Here is an 18,251-nt window from a genome sequence, read left to right on the forward strand (position 1 = left end):
GCTAACACCTCAAGCAAGAATCACCCAGAAACGTCGATACCGCCAGAACAAGCTATAAAAGGTTGTTCTGGGTTTTCGTCTCCTTTCTCATATTTTCTCCTCTTGGACACCCACTTTTCTCTACATAGAACTCTTATAAACATCCATACAGAGTTGTACAAGCTTTGGTTCCAACCTTTAGACCATAAAATCATATAGAAAACCTTGCTGAAATATCACATAAGTTGCTGTAAGTTCAACAGTTTACACCTCTTGTATTTAAGCTTAGTTTTTCATATCTATAAGCTTGTTGAAACTAATCTTTAGCACTTTATACATTCAGGGGAAGCTGTAGGAGTAGTTAACCAATTGGATTAAGGAATTTCGGGGCTTTAAGCATCCTTAGTCAAGGTACACACTTAGTTTGGTTTTAACCTAGAGATTTCCATACCTATAGCTAGGTGATTGTTTCTTTCTAGTGTAAAGCATGTTTATGAAATGAATTTACTTATGATATGTGTTTTATTATGTGTATATTGAGTATATTACATGAGTATAACATGCTAAGGTTCATGAGAGATGTTTCATTTGACCTAAACAACACTTATACACTAAGTCAATACGATTATGCTTCTAAATGGGATGTGCTTAGTACATGAACTTATGTAGTAATTGATAATTGGTAATCTCTTGATGAAATATATGTTTGAGTATTATTAAATCTCTAAGACATAATTGGTTAAGTTCTATCAGAGTTATTATGTTAAAAACTAATTTTAAGTATGAAAACCCTAAATCTTCTCAAGTATCAAAGTAAGGGTAATTGAAAGGAGTTGATAAGAGTTCTGAGTATTAAGCATGAGTTGATAAGAATTTTGAGTTGAAACCATAGTAACTAAGTTAAGGGTGATTATCTGTTATTATAACTATGTGTTAGTTTCCAAAATACACCTAAACCTGTATTTTCTCTTATACAGTGTGTACTCAGCTTTGCTGATTGTTTTGTCATTTCTGTGGCCTGTCACTCGGTGGGTGGCAGAGTCTGATTTTGATGCAGGTTGGTACGAGGATATGTGATGAAGGTGTTTACTTTTATAATAGACTTTCAATAATGTAAATTAAGTAATGACATCTATATACATATGTTTACATAGTTAAGCAAGAGATAGGCTACTGAACTTTAGTCAGTTTTTGGTGTATGTAACCTAAGAGCTCTTATGAGGACATCTTTGTATGCATTAAGTAATGTATAAAGTATGTTTTTGAGGTAATTCGATATTCTCTTCCTTATAATTTGAGAATGTCATGGTAATACTCCAAATCTTAGTTTAATAACGCTTCCGTTGTGACTAAATGATGTTGATTAAGATTAGTAGAGGTTTGGGCTGTTACAGCTGCGCTCGGCATTGGGGTGTCTAAGATTATCATAGAAGGTGATAACTTGGCTGTTATTAACTCAATTAAGAAGTCTTGGAGTGTTCCGTGGGAAATTGCGAATATTCTTGGGGATGTAGCTCGGGATCTTGATCAGTTTTCTTCTGCTCAAATTGTGCACATTTTTAGGGAGGCTAATCGTGAGGCAGATTATTTGGCAAGCAAGGGTCATTTCTGCTCTTCTCTGATTATTTCTTATCCTCCGTTTGATGTGAATTTTTCCCTTATCATCCGTAAGGATGTTTAAGGTTGGCCTCCGGATTAAGTGGGCCCTCCTAAGTTTTTCCTTTCCTTATCAAAAAAAAAAAAATCATAATTAGTACTTAAACAAAACATAAAAACATAATCTTTAATCAAAACTTGAGGAAGAACAAAAGTAATCAAACCAATTCAAGAAAGGAGAAGAAGAGGGAGGACGCCGGCGAGCACCAGCAGCAGCGGCGCCACAGGGTCGGCGGTGGTGGTTGTGTTTGCGGAGTTGTGGTGTTTCTTGGTTAAGAAGAAAGTGTTTCTTGAAGAAAAAGAAAGAAAGAAAGAATGAAAGAAAGAAAGAAAAATTAAATATCTTGTGAAAGGAGAGGAGAGAGAGTGAATATTCTTTTTGTGGGTAAAATATTTGGACTTAATGATATTTATAGGCAAGCTTTTCTTTGGGGCTTAGGAGAAGGAAATTGAATCCTAAGTAGGATAGAATAATGAATAGGATTGATGAATAAACTCCTAACATTACTAGAAGTTCCTTTTCCTAGTCCAATTAGTGTTTGAATTCTTCAAACCCATTTAAAATCCTTTTTAAATCCAATTAGTATTTCAAATATTTTTCAAAGCATCACTAGTAGAATAATTGCTTATTATTGTGGTTTTACCCATGCGCAACAATATATCACGTAAAAAGAAAAGGAAAAATATAAAATAATCATATTGCTGCGGTTTCGGCCGAAAACCGCAGCATTATGGTTTCAACGGAAATTTTTTGACTAGTTGAGCAAACATATTGCTGCAGATTCTCGAAAAAACCGCAGCAATATATTAAAATAGTATGAAAAAATATTATTTTAAAATATTACTGCGGTTTCTCGAAAAAATTGCAGCAATATGTTTGGTCAAATAGTCAAAATAAATCACGTGAAAAAAGATAAAATATTAACCTATTGTTGTCGTTCTTAAAAAAACCGCAGCAATAGGTTGTTTTAAGTATTAAAAAATTTGCGGCCCAACTAGGGTTTTGTTCCCCCTGCTCACTCTCTCATAAGTCGTTTCTGTTCGCTCTCCTCTATCTTCTCACTATTCTCTCTCCTCTCTCTCCTCTCTCTCCTCTTCGCATTGCGGTTCCCCCCTCTCTCTCGTCACTATCCTCTCTCCTCTCGTGGCTCACCGTCCTTCGTCGCTCGCTAGCCTTCGTCGCTCGTGAATCGCAACACCACCATGGATGAGAACCCAAAGGTCATTGATAAGGGTAAATTATTATATATTATAACCTTCTTATTTACTCTTACTAAATTCATATTAGTATTATAAACTACAAGTTGTGGGTGTTAATGATTTTTAGAGGTTAGCTTAGTAATTATGCTGATATGATTATCTATTAGTTTGATCTATACTATATTTTATACTATTAATAATATATCTAACATTGACAGGTACATTACAATGTTGGAGTCAAAGAAATGCAATTTGGCTATTGCAATTTAAATGGATCAAATCCATTCGACTCAAAAGCATACAACAAGAAGTATGAAGGAAGCTGGATTTCCTTTAATGTTAATGCACAAGAATTGGGGAAGGTGGTCCCAATGTGAACAAAAGGCCAAGAGAAGGCACACATCAAATAAAAAGAAGAAAGGAAGGATTTGATTGTTTTCTTTGGGCTAACATCACACGCAACAATAAGAGGGCCCTGATTGTATTTGGGGCTTGGAGTTTGACGTGGGTTTTGGAGGAATAAAATAAAAACCTATTGGGCAGCAAACAAAGGAACAGTAGCAGTAGCACGCAGCAGACCAACAGGGAATTGGACGAAGCAGCAGATGACGGCAGAGCAGGAAGTAGACGACGGAACACGAGGCTTTTCGTCTGAGTTTCCGCCATGGTTTCTTATAATTGGGTGATGATCTCTTCAATTATGAGTGGCTAATTCTATTTTTCTAGGGCTTAGATGAAACCCTATTAATATGAATTGATAGTTTAATAGTGTTTGAGAATTGATATTTGGTTTATGATTGCATAACTATTGAGATTATTATTGGGTTGATAATTGGTCTTGTAGAATTGATTATTGGTTTTATTGTTATCAAATTTACATACTTCCTCCGTTTTTTTTACTTGCAACACTTTCCTAAAAAGGAAATAATTAATTACTTGCAACACTTTCCTAAAAAGGAAATAATTAATTACTTGCAACACTTTCTACTTTTGTTTTTCCTTTCTCTCTATCTCTCTCCAATCACATGGGCCTTCTCTTTTTTTCCTCTCTACCCCTCTACTACCCAAATTTTGCACTAGAGTTGATGAAAAAAAAATGTTGCAAGTAAAAAAAACGGAGGAAGTACTTTGTTCTTGTGGTTCAAAGTGTGATGTTATACAACGGTGTTTGATGATTTGTGGTTAAAAAGTGGAATAAATTTATGCTTTGGTTAGATAAGTTATGTCACCTAATTAATCGCAATACTATTTTTATAAGTATTCCGGCTTGTAGTTTAGGGTACTTGATAAACCTATTAATTCTCATTCCGATTTATCTATTAGTCATATTAGTAGTGGTGGATTCGACTGTCCTAGATTTCATTTTTCCGATTAACTTTTTATTGCCAAGTTTATATAGTTTATTATGTATTTTAGATTAGTTTAATTAATTTACAAACAAATCATTATATCACTATTTAGAATAAAATTAGTAGACATTAGATTTGATATTACTCAACTGTTCCCTGTGGATACGATACCCTATTATTTATCACTTACTACTAAGTCTTGTACACTTGCAAGAATAGGGTTTTATAACTTGTTTAAAATCGCTATCAAGGTTTTGGCGTCGTTGCCGGGGAACGGTGTTTGGTTAATTTAATTTAGTGTCTTCTAGTTCATTTCTTATTATGATCTTAATTTTCTGTTTTTCTTAATTACTTTTCTTTATTAGTTTCTTAGATATTTTCGCATTTTACAAATATTGATGGTTGGAGAGAAGTTGTTGAATTAATATCTCAAAGATCAGGTGCTTTCTTTCCACTCTCTACTTCTATTTTGTGCTTGTTTTTATTTAAAGTTAGGTCGTAGGTCATTATCTTTTGATTTAAACCCTTATAATCCCGAAATTGAATGCATACTTAGAGAACTAACGGCCCGTTTGGTAGTTGGTCATAAATGGTGGTAATGGGAATGAATTTGTGTGTAAATTTGTGAAAAATATCATTGTTCATTCCCATGGTAATGCTAATTTATCCTAAAGTGTCCACTTTCCTTCTTGAATTTTCATTCCATCCAATACCACCTTGTAAGGTGGTAATGAGTGGTAATGAAAATTGCTTCCCCTTGGAGACAAAAACACAAGTTTAGGAGTGAGATTGCTTGCTCATGGAGAAAAAATGTCTCCCCATGGAGATTTTAAGGGTGATTCCCTAATAAAATTACACTTAAAATTCATTCCCATTACCGCAATTTATTAACGTCTACCAAACGGGCCGTAAGGGCTTTACATCAAGTGAATAACTCTACTTCTGATACTGAGATTGATTATAATTCAATGGGTGACCAAGAACTTAGAAAACTGAGTGAGTTCACTCCTGGTACGTACACTTCTTCTGTAGGTAGTCGAATGCCCACTATAAGTCGGCTTGATCATTAATACTGCCGCCTCTTCCTCAGAAATCATTAGCACGCAGGTATTTTGGCACGTCCTGGAAGACGGTAAACCTTATGGATACTAGTTCTTATCACAGAGGATTCTCAAATTCACAGACGGGCCAGAGTAGCAACATGAGTTCCAATTCTGATGCTCCCAAGCGGCGAAGAAAGCGTAGACAAAAGAAGAAAAAGCAATACTAGTTATGTTTGTTCTTGCTTCTACTTAATTACAAATTCAAGCTTTTATATACTGAACAAGGAATATAATAGAGGTCTGACATACAAGTATGTGTCAGAATATGTATGGGTTGAAGGAAGCAAATGCAGGTCTCGCATTAATGATTAAATAGATTCAAGCTTATGTGCTTTTACTAAAAACATGGGAAACTATTTGTATGAGAATAAACTAAAAAGCAGTAAAAAGATTAAATGAACTGTAAGATTGTAGAATGATCTAAATTTCTTGAAAGTATATGTATTTGTGTTGAATGAAAGTCATGTCTTCTCATGCAAGGCTTGTAGAATTGAAGTATAGTTTTTTTCTTCATTAGTTTCATTTTCGATTTTTTTTGGTTCATTTTATTATTATTGTTTTTTTACTTTGTTCAGTTTTCTTATTGTTATTTTTTTCTTTGTTAGTTTCATTTCATTTTCTGGTGGAAGTTCTAATTTTTTGCTATTTTCTAAAAATTTTTAATCTTTTGAATTTAATGGCAAAATGCAATAATAAAATAAAATTGTATACCCTGTATCTATTGCTGCGGTTTTCCCAAGAAACCACAACAATAAGCCTATTTTTTATTATTAAATACAGCATATTGCTGCGATTTTTCCTGAAAACCGCAGCAATATACTTTATAAATCTGATATAAAATATATATATTGCTGCGATTTTACCCAGAAACCGCAGCAATATATTAATTACCTATTGTTGCCCCCTTAATATGCATGCCTTAACAAAATATTTTAACTTCCTCAAATCTTTAAAATAATTCCTTTGGCTTTTAAAATAGTCAGCCTTTTAAATAGATAAATTATTTTAAACTAAATTATATATATACTGAAATATATTTATAAAATCCATAAATTTACAGGGGATTATATGAACTTCCAACTTCTCACTCTCTATCTTATTTACCTCCGATCTAAAGAAAATGCTATTTTTTCATATTTCTCTTATTTACGGGTTGTGTTAGAATTTGCTAAAGTTGAGGTTTATGGTGAAGATCTGAGGAAAAAGACAAGGTTCTGAAGAAAAAAGTTGTTGATTTGAAGAAATAAGGTAAAAAATTGAAGATCTTAGGGGAGGAAGCAAAAAAATCCTAAATTTAATATTTAAAAATGTTATGTCACAACCAAGTAAGTGTTATACTTTTTATTTATTTTTTTAGAATTAGGTGAAGATCTGCTTGCATGTGATTGTGGGATATGTGCTAGTCCAGATTTGCATATCTACTGGAATATCATGTTTTTTTATTTATTTTTGTGTCATATGTGATTGTGAGATATGGAATTTTTTAGGGTTTCTGATTTAATATATGTTAATAAGTTTATTTTTCGATATGAAGACTGAAATTATGTAATTATCTTTATTTTACGATTTGAAGACTCAAATTAAATTAATTATATGTTGTTTGTGTTCGTTTGTTATTATCGTGTGACTTGTATATAATTATCATGTATAAAATATTAGTATAATATTATAATGTATTATATTAGTTTTATACTTTTGGCATGTATCTTAAATTCTTAATTATTTAGGTTCATTTTGTTATTTGCTTATATGTTTGTGATTTATCTTTAAGTATGTAGGTTTGCCGTTTTGTTAGGGTTTTGTGGCTCGGTTCGTGTTAGGGTTTTATTTATGAGCTTGTATTTAGGGTTTGTGTTTCCGGGTTCGTGTTTTCAGGATTTGTAATCTGAGTTTTGTATTCTGGGTTTGTTTTTTTGGTTTTGTTTTTTGAGTTTAGTTTTTGGGTTTTGTTTTTCTAAGTTTGTTTTCTGGGTTTGTGTTTTGGGTTTGTGTTTCAGGTTTGTGTTTAGGGTTTGTGTTTCTGGGTTTGTGTTTAGGGTTTGTGTTTCTGGGTTCGTTTTTTAGGTTTGTGTTTTTGGTTTGTTTTTTTGGTTTTTATGTTTAAAGGTTACTATTTAGGGTTAGTGTTGGGGTTCAATCTTAAATCCTAACCTTAACTCTAAACCCTAAACCTTACGCCTAACCTAAACCCTAACCCTAAACTCTAACTCTAAAACCTAACTCTAACCTTAACCCTAATCCTAAACGTAAACCCTAACCCTAAACCTGACCTTAACCCTAATCCTAAACGTAAACCCTAACCCTAAACCTGACCTTAAACCTTACCCTTACCTTGCCCTAACCCTAACCCTAGATGCCTAGACTCTGCCTTGTTTAAACAGTAAATGTGTTTAATTTATTTTTGAGTTGATCAATTGACACTGGACTCCATTATTAGGTCCAATTAGAGATGGAAATGGATCGGGTTCGGGGCAGGTGGACCATCACCCGCCTCCATCCACCCCACCCGATCCATCCATCACCCGGTCAAACATCCACCCGAATCCATCCATCCATCACCCACGGGTGAAACGGATGGATCGGGTGATAATCGGGTGATTGGGTAAATGCACAATTTATACAGAGAACTTCCAAATTTTGATTAATAATCGGTACATACATATTCAATAAAAACAACTAGTTAGAGTTAAATCAAGTCTAAGTTTGCCAACACATGGCAACATTAAAAAAGTGGGAAAATTGAAATTAGTGGCAACAACTAACAAGCAAGTAGCAGAATAGCAGCAGCACTAGTGTAGTAGTGTGACTTTGCAACACAAAACGATGAAAACAGCAACAGCAGCAAACAACTTCCTGTAGAAACAAATTACAGAAAAAAATTACTTGTATGAACAAAAATTATAGCAGCAAATTTGTATGAACAAGTAAAAAAAGGAGTTTGAGCAGCAGACGTGAGTTTTAAATAAACTACAACAGATCTGAGTTTTAAACAAACTACAACAGATATGAGTTTGAGTTTAACAAACTAAAAGAATTAAACAAGTAAAAAGGGTTTTGAGTTTAGAATACCTTAAAGTTGGATAAAAATAGCCTCTAAAAGCCTAGAGTTGAGAGGCGTCGTGCCTTACTGCCGCCGTGAGGCCCGTGAGTGAATGAGAGAGAGGGAGACAGGGAGGTTGGGAGAATGAGAGTGAGACACTGAGAGTATCAGAGTGAGAATGTTAGGTTTAGGAAAATTAGGTTAGGTAGTGCCGTAGTGGGCTTATGTTGCACCATTTAGTTAGGCTTTTAGGTTGGACCTAAAAAGGGGGTTTTTTTTTTAAATAAACGGGTTATGGGTCGGGTTAACGGATCGGGTGGTGGATGAAAATTGTCCACCCGTATCCGATCCGTCACCCGCATCCGTTAACCCGTCACCCGCCTACCATCCGTTTAAGTCGGGTTTTTCACCCGTCCATTAAAGCGGGTGGATCGGGTGGGCGGATGGTCCACTGGATATTTCCATCTCTAGGTCCAATTCACTTTCTGTTGAGGAGGAAACCATTTCTCCCCAAACCCATGAATCTGTCTTGTTTAGGAGGCGAACGGCCAAGGTTTAGCAGCACTTTACCTTGTTTAAAATGAAAGATGGTATGATATTTTTTACATGTAAGCATTGTAATGCCAAGACATATTGTGCTAAGGGAACACAAGGTACTAATAACCAAAACAATCATTTAGAGAAGTGTGAAGCTTACCTAAAAGTAAAAGTTGCTCAACTTGGGGGGAATTATGATTAAAAAAAACTTTGTCGTATATTTGCTGAAGCTATTATGTGTCATGGATATCCACTGTTGATGATTGAGCATTCTAAGCATAAGGAATTTCTTTCTTACTTGAATCCTAAATTGAAGCATATTTCTAGGAATACTATTGTTACGTAGTATGAAACTACTAAACTAATTACAACAACTCCCAACTTCGGATTCTTAATTTAGAGACTTGTGCAACAATGATTGGCTCGAATCCCGGTACAAACTTCTGACCAGCAACCTGCAGAAAGGGACCCACCCTGGAGGTTTGGGTGGTATTTTCCCCTCCGATGCTTAAGTCAGATATCAGGGATATGAAGGAACTTTTAGAGAGAGAAAGTAGAGAGAGAGAGAATTTATGGCAGAATAACAGTACTATGCTCTAAAAAACGTACCTTTCCCCTGATTTCAAGGACTATTTATACTGTTTGAAATGACTGATGTACCTTGATGTCACCCTAATTTGGGAGCATCTGATTCGCTGAGCAATAATATCAGGACACGTGGCAAGTGCTGATTGGCCAAACATTTTACCTTTTAGCTGAATCAGGCTTTACTTTATTGGGCCTAAGTACAATTTCAGGGCACAAGGGAGCTTTTCAGTACACCTTTTCTTCAGAAAAGTGTACTTTAGCCCAAAGAACCTGCAGGCCTTTGTACTTTCTTTGCATAAGCAATGCCACATGTAGGGCTGAAATAGTGCCACGTGTCATAAGGGTAGCCGTTGATTTTCAGGCTACAACATTTGCCCCTTAAAAGAGGGAGTTACTTATTAGGCGCCAAGACGGTTGATCTTCCTCTTTTAACCGACCTGGAACTGCCATCTTCTTTTTCAAAAAAGAGGCGCCATTTTGCCGGTCTCCACAGGTCAACCCTTAAGGGCAACGGTTATTTTTACCGGATGAGGGGGTCATTTTCACCCCTCTATAAATATGTGACCTTGTCGTTTCTGGAATCATTTTAACATTGCTGAGAAATTTTCTAGAGAGAGAGACTCTGCAATTTTTACTGAGCTTTAGAGAGAGAATTTACTTCCGTCCAAGCTCTTGCAAACTGCTACTCCGCTCGTCCGAGATTTCAACTCGTCTTTGACATTCGTCCGAGCTTTCATCTACAGGTATTTCTTCATTCATTTCCTTTATATTTTCAAGCATATTTTAAGAAAATGGATTCGTCCTCTTCATCGAACAATCCCGGCCGCTCAAGGGTTGGTGCTAACCCTAGAACAAGGGCCTGACTTCCTCGGCATCTTCTAGAGTTGGACCTATCTCGGCCGGACATGCATTCTTTTTCTTTAGCCATGGACGGCATAGTCAGACGACCCAGTCTTTACCTGTGCAGGGTAATCTGGCGCGCGTCAAGCAGACGACACGTATCAGAAGAGGGGTTAACATGCCGGCCTCTAGCTCAGAAAGGGAGGCATCAACTGGACGGATTCCCGCTGACGGAGAGCGAAAAGTCCAGAGCGTTCGTCCTGCCAACCCAAGCCCGTCTCTTGAACTCGTCCAGGAGGAATCTGAAGTTCAGGGCTCTCCAAAGCCTAACTCGTCAAATCCAAGGGCGGCCTCAGATGAGTCGAATGAGGCTGAAACCTCTTCTACTGCTGCTAGCGACTCAGACGAGCCATCTACCACCTCTTCGAGATAAGGCAGCGCCTTAGCCCCTTATCTGACCCTAGATACATCCTGGCCGAAAGTGGCTGGCTTGGACGAGTAGGTCGCCATCTTGACCACCTTTCTTCAGCCATACCCATGCCGGGGTATAGGTTTGTTCTACTTGGCCGGGAGGACACTATACTTAGTGCTCCTGCTGGCCATTTTGTTGTTTATCGTCTGGCCTTAGATGCCGGACTGCGTTTTCCTCTTCATCCCTTTATCACTCGACTTCTTTATTACTACAACATAGGACTCAATCAACTTGTCCCAAATTCATGGCAGAACATTCTAGCTTTTATAGCCGTCTGTGAGTTTAAGGGCGTCGACCCGTCCATGGCGGCTTTCTCACAAATGCACTATGTCTCCAAGGTCCCGAAAACTTTTAATGGGGCTCGGGTTAGCGTTTACAATCGGTAAGGCTACATGAACGTCTTGGGACAAGACGTCCAAGATGCATACTTGGAAGGCGAGTTCTTGTTCGTCCAAGCTCCGAACGAGGCGGTAGCCAGACGGTATCGCTTTACTAGCCGGAGCGCTACCAACACTGACGAACAGCGTCCTTTCTGGAGCTGGAGAGCAGCTCGGCTAAGGAATTGATGGAATATTTTAAGATCTCAGAGTATTCCATCAATGACATCTCCTTTAAGGGTCCGTCCAACTGGATCCCTTTCAAGGAGATGTTTTACAGCGATGATTTCTTGGTCGCGGCCGGTTTGAGGCCGGCGGGATAGAGGTATACCCTTCAAAACTCTAAGTAAACCCTTCGTCCTAAGTTTGAGAATTTACCATGCTTTCTTTTCTTATGCAGATTCCGCCAAGGCGAAACTACGAAAGTCTTGGAAGGGAGATATGAGTGCGTCCAAGTTCACAAACTCCCTCTGGAAGGAGTTCAGCAAGACCGGTGCTGAAAAAAGAGCAGACACGCTAGTACAACTTTTTTCATCTTTTTTTTTTTTTTTTTTGAAACGTCTAGTGCTGACTCTGGACGAGTTCGCTCTTTATGGAGCAAAGCGTCATAAATTTTCCTGGACGTTTTCCTTCGTCAAAGGGCAGATCGTCCTTGATTGATGGCTGGACGAACTCGTTCTCCCTGAAGCAGGTCGTCCTAACTCCATTCTAGACGCCTTGCTTCTTCAAGGAGCAGATCGTCCTAATTTTATTTTGGACGCCTTGCTTCTTCAAGGAGCAGATCGTCCTAATTTTATTTTGGACGCCTTGCTTCTTCGAAGAGCAAATCGTCCTGACATTGTTCTGGACGCCTTGCTTCCTCGAAGAGCAGATCGTCCTGATAATTTTCGGACGCCTTGCTTCCTCGAAGAGCAGATCGTCTTGATAATTTTTGGACACCTTGCTTCCCCGAAGAGCAGATCGTCCTGATAATTTTTGGACTCCTTGCTTCTTTGAGAAATAGAGCATTTTGAGATAACTTCAGGACGAGCTCCATCTTCTTCTGATTCCTTTATCATTTGTTTTTTCAGAAAAATGCCCCAACATCTAAGGCGTTGGCGGAGAAGCTGGCTGCCAAGAAGAGACCGGCCAATACCAGCGAGCCCCTCCTCCTAAAAAGGCAAACGGGTTTACGGCCAAGAAGAAGAAGACATCTCGGCCAATACCCAAGGTCGAGATAGAGATTCCAACCAAGGAAGAAGTTCTGGCCAAAGAAGAGCTTCCCATGGTTGACGACTTGGCCATGGTGACCTACACCGGTCCTTCCGGCCCTTCTGCCACCGATCAGCCGATCATTGATCTGGATGCGGCTGTGGACGGGTCAGCCTTCTCAGGTCCGGTGGCCAAACTGGTAGGCCAAATGCCGGAGGCATATAGGACGGCCTCCCGTTCTTCTGGTGAGTCTTAGTACTCAAATGTCATTAGAACCCTTCGGGTTGGCGGGCGACCAATGAGTCCCTCCAACCGTCAGACTGTCGTTATACCCGTCAGAAATACTAACGAGTCACCTCTTTCAGATAAGGGGAAGGGCAAAGCTGATGAAGCTCCGGCCGGCTCTCCAATTCTTTCTGACGACGAATCTTCGGCTGCTTTTTCGAAGATGAGCTCGGTAGACAGAGAGAAGCTCAAGCTGGAGCTTTTCAAATGCATCCCTGAAACCTACACCAAGGGTTTGAGGGGAGCTTCATCAGGACATGTCGGCTGCATGTCTCAACTGGCTGCAGAGGTAAGTTTCCTTTAGACGCTTTGAAATTTCATACTTAGATATATTTCCTCAATTTTGCATCCGTCCTAACACTTCCCATTTTTCCTTTGACAGCTCTTTGCTCGCAGTTTTATGGCAGAAGTGTAATATCGCAAAATTTTAAACATGTTTAAATAAATAATTAAGAAAGTTAAATCGTTCACTTAATAATTGTTTTAGTTAAGTAAGTCTAATTATGAATTATTTTATTTTTGAGCTTTTAAACAAACTAACTAATTCTATAAAATATTGTAATTGAAGAGTAAGATTACTAATAACACCTAAGTTAGTCACTTATATTACAACAAAGGAAACCAACCAAGTTTAAGCAAATTAATTAATAAATAAATAAATTAATTAAAAAAAAAAAAAACCCTCCCCAAACCCACGGTCAACACCCACCTCTTTCCCCCTACACTAATTTCCCTTAATTGAACCACCATTAATCACCTACCATCTCCCCTTATCTCCTACTTGTCCCCTCTCCTAGCTTCCTATCAACAAAACCACCAATCACCATCCTTCCACCTTCAACCTTTGTTCCAAAAATCTGTCCATAAATACACAGAAGAAATGAGTTTCAATTACAAACTTAAAACCACAAGAATTCACAAAAAAATTCTTCTCTCTCTCTCCTCTGTTTCGACCCCCCACAACCGACCACCGTCGGCCACCGCGCGCGCCACCTGCGCCGCGCTCTGTCGCGTCTTCACCCCGCTGTCGTTCGCCGACCACCGTGCAGCTCGCCGGCGACCCACGTCGCAGCCCGTCGCTGCTTCCTCTCTCTCTCACTCTCGCTCGCACGCTCCTCTGTTTCGCGTGCTGTTGCTGCTCCTGTCGTTCCGCCGCCGTCGGAGCTCCGGAGATCTACGGTCGTCGCTGTTCTGTTTCCACCGCCGACATCCCGCGCCGTCATCTGCGCCGCTCGCCGGAGTTCGCCCGACCTGCGTTTTCGTCCCTGCTCAAGAGAGCAGAGGTATACCACCTCTTTTATTTTCCCTCTTAAAACTGATTTTTAAGTACTATAATGATAGTTCACTTGTACCCTTGTTAATTAGTGTAATTGGGCCTAAAAACTGATTTGCTTTAGTAAACCAACTCAATGCATGTGTTGCATGTTCTTTAGTTGGGCTCAAATCTGACTTTTAATTGTATTAGCTAAGCTATTTAGTATTAGATGGACAAATTGAGTTAAACTAAAACTGATTTAGTATTAGATTAAGTTATACTGATTTAATTTATTAAGTTAAGATATATTGGGCTTATAATCTGATTACTTAGTTAAATCATTCAAGTTAATCTTGTTGCTTTAATATATTGAGCTTTAGTGGACTGATTTAGTTAGTTTACTAAACCACCTAATTTATTTACTAAAATCTATTATTGGGTTATAATTATGATTTCTAAACTAGTTGATTGTTTAAAACTAATTAAAAATAATTCATTAAGCTTGTTGTTATAATTGAGTTTAAGTTATGAGTACTTCACTAATCCTTAAGTTCACTTATAATAATTAGTTAATCGACTTGTTAGTTTTAAATGACTAAATTATTAAAATAATGTTATGGATCTATTATAACTTTAAACTTAACTAATTATTGGACGACTAATTAATTATTAACTATGAACTAGAATAATGTTATGTTTTCGAAAGGTTTTAATATGTAATAGTAACTTTAATGTTTCGATAATTCTAAAAATATAGCTAAATGAGTATTTCATTAATTAGTTGTTAAAGAGTCACCTTAATTAAAAAGTTATTAACAATTAAGAAATAATGACCTTTAAGGAGACCTTACGACGTTATAATAACCGTTATGACCTTAATAAGCGCTAACAATATTTAGGCTTAAAAGCTAAATAACGAAACGTTCATTAATAAAATTATTCTTGAATAGATTAAGGAAGATAAAGGATATTACAAGCCTCCCCCGGCTATCAAGGTTATTAAGCAGGAATTCAGGTAACGTCTACTGCTAACACCCGCATTCCCCTTCAAGTATGTTTTATGATCATGATTAATATTATGTTTTATATATGGATTGCGGGAAATGAAATGTTTTATGATGGTTATGATGATGATGCTATGAAATGAGATGATGATGTTATGATGAAATGAAAGAATATAATTATTCACGATGATATGATATGCTTAAAAGAATGAAACATGATAAATTCAAGTGAAAGACGGTTCTTGGCAAGTATTCTGTTATCCCGGGTCGTGCACGTACCTTCCGGCCGGTTAACCACCTTCCGTTTAGTGAGGGCTTTGTCCTCGGGTGGCACCGCGCATTTGGGCAAATAACGCCACCTTCCGTTTAGTGAGGGCTTTTGTCCTCGGGTGGCTGCCTTCCGTTTATGATGTTATGATGTTTTGGGGAGACGTCCCTTCCGTTGTACTAGCCAAGTTACCAAAGTAAAAATATATATGATGATGAACATGATAAAGAAGATAAATGTAACATGATATATGTTTGTGAAATGTTTTACTTATTCTATTCTCCCTGTTTTTAACTAAAATGATGTGAAATGAATTTACGATGTTAGAGTAGTATGTTACTGAGCCTCGGCTCACGACGTTTTGTTTTATGTTTTAGGTACCGATGGTGATAACGGGATGGCGTAGCAGTGAGGATTTAATTAATATCTAGATTATCTAGACTCTCATGGTTTTAATTTAAGTTTATGTCAAAACTCTGATTAGTAACTAAGTTTCTATTAATCAAGACTAATGTTGGATCTATATTATGCTTCATGTTATAAAATGTTTAAGTTTATGATTTATGTTGCCTTGTTTTTCCTTATGGAAAGTACGGGGTAACGCGCCGACTATCTAGGTTCCGCTGCTAATAATCGATTAATTAACTTAACAACGATGATTAGAGGTCGGGGCGTTACAGGTTGGTATCAGAGAACGAGTTCTCGATGCCTCAAGTAAAATCTCAAAGGTTTTACTTAAATTAGTAAATAATGGTAAAGTAATCTAGTAAAACGAGAGTCATCACCATAAGTATAGGGTCATATAATAATATGAATACTAAATGGTGTAGTTAATAAGTGTTTGAAAATGAAAATGAGTGTGAGTGTTAGGATCGGGGAAGGGAATATTTTTATATTATTTTTACGATGATAGTCATGCCTCGCTTAACATGTTATGCACATGGAATATGTGATGTTTTAGAACATGGCAACAAGTGGAAGTGGACCTACTAATGGAGGAAGTGGAACCCATGGGCCTGAAGTCACACTTGAAGAAATGAGGCAAAGGCTAGATACCTTGCGAAGTGACCCTGTTTTCGAAGAAACGACTGAAAATGCTAACGGAAATCAGGTGGATATAATGAAGCTGATGATGGAATTCTTGCAAGGAAACCGACCAAGGGCCAAGACGGAGCAGGAAGAATGCTCCAATATGTTCAAAAGGTTTTCTGCTCACAAGCCGCCTACTTATGATGGAAAACCTGACCCCACCGAGTTCGAGGAATGGTTGAATGGCATGGAGAAACTCTTTGATGCCACCCAGTGTCCAGACAAGTGGAAAGTTAACTTTGCTGTATTCTACTTAAAAGGGCAAGCTGATTGTGGTGGAAGACTGCTAGAGAGATGCAGAATCAACCTGGATTTGGATGGGAAGGTTTAAAGGAGGCTATGAGAAACCAGTTTTACCCTCAGTCTCTGCAACTCCAGATGGAATCTGAGTTTATCCATCTGAGGCAAAGGGGTATGTCAGTTCTGGAATATGCTGTGAAATTCAATGAGTTAGCTCGATTTGCTCCTGATCTGGTGTCTACGGATCGTCAAAGGATGAATCGATTTGAAGGAGGTTTGAATCTGGACCTTCAAGAAAGGCTTGCTGCAAACATGAGTAAGTCCTATCAAGAGCTTTATGACCGAGCTATCAATGTTGAAAGGAAAATGAAGCTGCGAAAGGAAGTGTATGAGGGTGGAAAAAGAAAGGCTAAATCTCATGAAAGCCACTCCAACAACTTCAACAAAAAGCCGAACACGGGATATTCGGGAAAGATCAGAAGCAATTCCTCGATGCAACAAATGCGGAAGACAAGGCCACATGACGAATGAATGTCGTAGGGGAAGTGATCAGTGTTATCGATGTGGTAAACCAGGTCATATGATTAAAAATTGTCCAATTCCAGATTGGCGAAGTGGAAATGTTGTGAATCGTGGTCAAAGAAACGGCCAGATGTTTGGTTATGGTGGAAATGCAGGCAACGCAAATAAGAACCCTCCACGTGGACCCCCGCAGGCTGGAAGAGTCTTTATGATGCAGCGTGATGAAGCAGAGGCAGATGATACTGTCATTACTGGTACTTTTCCTGTCAACTCTGTACCTGCTTATGTCCTTTTCGATTCTGGAGCTTCCCATTCGTTTATATCTGTGCTTTTCTAGAAGCTTGAATGCAAAACCATGCTCTGAATTCTCTGCCATGTCTGTCACCATCCCTAATGGTGAATCCATCTTATGTGATGTCATGTATAGAAATTGTCCTATTCTTATAGGAGGATGTGAATTTCAAGTAGACCTCATTCAATTTGAATTAACCGACTTTGATGTGATATTGGGAATGAATTGGTTGTCGAAGTACAAAGCGGACATAAATTGCCTTAACCATGAAATAACCCTCAGGAAGCCAGATGGGTGTAAGGTTTCTTATCGAAGAAGAAAAGTCCAAGCCAAACCTGAAATCATCTCATCCTTAAAGCCTTCAAGTTACTTTCAAAGGTCATTATGGATACCTATGTAGTGTGGTAGACCTAACCAAACCGAACCCTCTTATCCGATATTCCATAGTTTGTGAGTACCCATGTATTTCCGGAAGAGATACCTGGCATGCCACCAGAAAGAGAAATAGATTTCAGCATTGACCTTGTTCCTGGATCTGCTCCTATCTCCAAGGCACCTTATCGAATGGCACCTGCTGAGTTACAAGAACTGAAAAAGCAACTAGATGAATTACTCGAGAAGGGGTATATTCGACCTAGTGTGTCGCCATGGGGTGCACCAGTTCTATTTGTCAAGAAGAAAGATGGAAGCATGAGGTTATGCATTGATTATCGAGAGTTGAACAAGATCACCATCAAGAATAAATATCCATTGCCTCGTATTGATGATCTTTTTGACCAACTTCGAGGTGCAACTATCTTCTCCAAGATTGATTTAAGATCCGGATATCATCAACTCCGCATAAAGCCAGAAGATATTTCAAAAACTGCTTTCAGGACCCGATATGGTCATTATGAATTCACAGTAATGCCATTTGGGTTAACCAATGCCCCTGCTGTCTTCATGGATCTGATGAACCGAGTAT

The 18,251-nt window shown here is 38.0% G+C and overlaps 2 long non-coding RNA genes across 3 annotated transcripts; both read left to right on the forward strand.

The window, feature by feature from the left end:
* Window positions 1-2,461: 2,461 nt before the first annotated feature.
* LOC125491798 (uncharacterized) lies at window positions 2,462-3,716 on the forward strand. Its single transcript, XR_007268443.2, has 2 exons — window positions 2,462-2,869; window positions 3,054-3,716. It is a non-coding gene; the product is annotated as an uncharacterized LOC125491798 (long non-coding RNA).
* A 9,457-nt stretch (window positions 3,717-13,173) lies between these two features.
* LOC130590411 (uncharacterized) lies at window positions 13,174-15,708 on the forward strand. 2 transcript variants are annotated; one of them, XR_008968324.1, is made up of 3 exons: window positions 13,174-13,900; window positions 14,823-14,887; window positions 15,522-15,708. It is a non-coding gene; the product is annotated as an uncharacterized LOC130590411 (long non-coding RNA). The 2 variants fall into 2 exon arrangements; XR_008968323.1 differs by lacking the exon at window positions 14,823-14,887.
* Window positions 15,709-18,251: the final 2,543 nt, after the last annotated feature.

The sequence above is a fragment of the Beta vulgaris genome, chromosome 1, assembly GCF_026745355.1.
Source record: "Beta vulgaris subsp. vulgaris cultivar EL10 chromosome 1, EL10.2, whole genome shotgun sequence".
Classification (NCBI taxonomy): Eukaryota; Viridiplantae; Streptophyta; class Magnoliopsida; order Caryophyllales; family Amaranthaceae; genus Beta; species Beta vulgaris.